At 43.6% G+C, this 2,888-nt stretch overlaps 1 protein-coding gene across 5 annotated transcripts in view; it reads right to left on the minus strand.

Annotated features, from left to right (window-relative positions):
• LOC111964465 (SLAM family member 5) overlaps positions 1–2,888 on the minus strand; it is a 141,575-nt gene that overhangs the window by 3,044 nt on the left and 135,643 nt on the right. The window lies entirely within an intron of this gene.

Genomic DNA, 2,888 nt, shown 5'->3' on the forward strand with positions numbered 1-2,888 from the left:
CGTGGGATTCAGTCTTTCTCTTTTCCAGAGAGGGTGATCAAGTCTGGCAATTTACTTTATGGAGAACTTGGCAGTATTGCAAATGTGTACCCTGGTAAAGAAGGCAAAATCACCTTGAGAAGAGATTTGAAAACCGCTCCACTTGACAATGTTACAAGATATCTCACTCTGTCAGACCTTCAGATAGACGATGCTGGGCTTTATACTGTTGAGAATAACGAGAGGGAAAAAAAAAAATTCAGCTCACTGTATACAGTAAGTGTTTGTGTGTATTGTTCTGTGATGGTGTGTGTGTGTGCTGTATATTACAAATATTATATTAGGTTCCAATTCCAATTTATCATATTTTTTTCTCCAGATGTTGTTTCCAAACCTCAGGTGACAGAGTGTGAGCAGCTCCTGTAGTGTGGGGTGTTCTGTGGAAACGAAAAGAAGGTTGACCTTGGACTTGTAAGAGGAGAGGGAATAACTAACAGACAGCAGGATCCCTGATATCTACCATGATTATTCTCGTTATGAGGTAGAAAGGACAAGAACTACTAACTGACCACCTAAAGCCTTGTGATGGAGCTGACTCACCCTGTCAGCAAGGAGACGTATTATGTTCCAAAATGTTGCAGTGTTAGGGGCTTAAGTCCTCCATGCTCGGTTATATCGAGTTATGATTGATGAAGTGGACTCTTTTTGTGAGGGAGAGTGGCAGTGTAGGCCATTGGATGGCCGACACCTCGGTAAGACTTAAATTTAATTACTCCGTAGTAGACGAAGGTGTGCATGAGGAGTTCATGGCGGGGTGATTAGGTAGCACTAGTGGTTCCTGTCCCTACCTTCAGTTTAGTCTTATTAGAGAAGGGTAGAAAAGTGTCGCAAGCTTGTACTCAACCAGCTTAGCCTGATGAGGCCAACGAAACACGCAGATTTGGACAAGCGGAGGCTATAAATAAATTAATAAAGGTTAAGCATTGTAGAGATCCTACTAATTATTTCACCCTGATGCGTGCCTCTCGTACGACCGACTTTGATGGTCTCTGAAAAAGATCAAAACCGGGCAGGCCAAAAAGGAAATTAATTTCTTTATTAATTGTTAAAAATATGAGTTTTTTATTGAGGGAATGGAACTATTAAAGAGACTCGATGACACTTCTGTGCTCACTGTGGTATAGGCATACTTGAGTGTATTCGTCTGTATCCCGTTCTTCGTCTGGATGGGATGTATCAGTTATTATAGTGCAAAGATGACCTGGTCTTGAGGCCGTTGCAGTCACAGATTGAGGAGGTGGGGACGAACATCTGTTCTACGTTAATTGGCACGAACAATTTTGGGACATTGAAGCACTGGCTCTCCTGGCTGGGGTTAACTTGAGGTTTGCACATAGCCAACTACAGCTGATAGTGGCAGATGAGGTACGAGGAGGTAGGTTTATCTTATAATAGTACATTAAACGGTAGTATCTGTCCAGCCTCTGTTCTACCTATACCTCACCAAACGGAGAGCATAGTCATATCGAATGGATTGAATTAGTCAGAATAAGGCAGAACTATTCGAGGCGCTGTGCCCTGGTCTGGTTTTTTTGTTAGTAGCAGGTCTCGGGTCATTAGTTCCTCTTAGCCCTGAGGGTAAGTGTGACGATGCCTTTCACCTGCTGAGTCTCAGACTGGACTGTTTTCTGGGAAGCACAGAGTACTGTGGAAAGAGAGAGACTCAATATCAACACAATGACTGCAGTTGCACACTAAATCTCACAATACGTGTTTAAGTGTTTAACATGTCAGTAACTGCATCCACATGATATTGTGATCTGATATCAGACTGCACTGAAGATGACAATGACACTGAAGATGACAATGCCATTCAATCATTAGTTAATTTTTGCTGCACGTCTGCAATGTAGTCGTCTGGAATGACACTACTGACTTGAAGCATACCCCAGTCCTTTATTTACTTATTTAAAGTAAAAAAACTTTCTCCCCTTTTTCTCCCCAATTTTGTGGTATTCAATTGGTAGTTAGTGTCTTGTCTCATCGCTGCAAATCCGATACGGACTCAGGAGAGGCGAAGGTCGAGAGCCGTGCGTCCTCCGAAACTCAACCAAGCCACACTGCTTCTTGACATAATGCCYGCTTAACCCGGAATCCAGCCACACCAATGTGTTGGAGGAAACACGTACACCTGGCGATTGCGGCAGCGTGCATGCGCCCGGCCTGCCACAGGAGTCAGTAGAACGCGATGGGACAAGGACAACCCTGCCGGCCAAACCCTACCCAAACGACATGGGTCTCCCGGTCGCGGCTGGCTGCAACAGAGCCTGGACTCGAACCAGGATCTCTAGCGGCACAGCTTGCAACTGCGATGCAGTACCTTAGACCACTGCGCCACTCAGGAGGCCCCATCCCAGTCCTTCTTAGATATGTACATGCTTAATGTGATGGTTGGGGTTAGGAAATAATTGTTAGGACTAGTATATGTATATTTTGTCTGAAATTAAGTTCACATGGAAATGCATTCTCTGAGTGAGGGAAGTTCTTCCCCAATTGACTGTTGTTTTTTTCGCCAAAATAAAAGTCAAGGATATCACTGAAAAAGCACATGACTTTACAGAGATATTTCATTACCAAGTAACATCATTTTCCACTACAGCCTCTTAAACTGCCTAGATTGTATCCTTTGAATTTCAGGGTCAGAGGAACATTGCAGCATGATAGATATAGGCGTTAGCCTACAGTATGTGTTATTTGATGAAACAAGGTTTTGTGTTGACAACACAGAAACAGGGATCAGGGGCATGATGGTTGTCCTACTAGCAGTAGGAAAGAGGCAGGAATTCTGTACATATGGACACTGCCCAACAGCATGTATTGACTGTACAGAACAACTTCAGTTTCGTTCA

Source organism: Salvelinus sp. IW2-2015, linkage group LG1, assembly GCF_002910315.2.
Source record: "Salvelinus sp. IW2-2015 linkage group LG1, ASM291031v2, whole genome shotgun sequence".
NCBI classification, from domain to species: Eukaryota; Metazoa; Chordata; class Actinopteri; order Salmoniformes; family Salmonidae; genus Salvelinus; species Salvelinus sp. IW2-2015.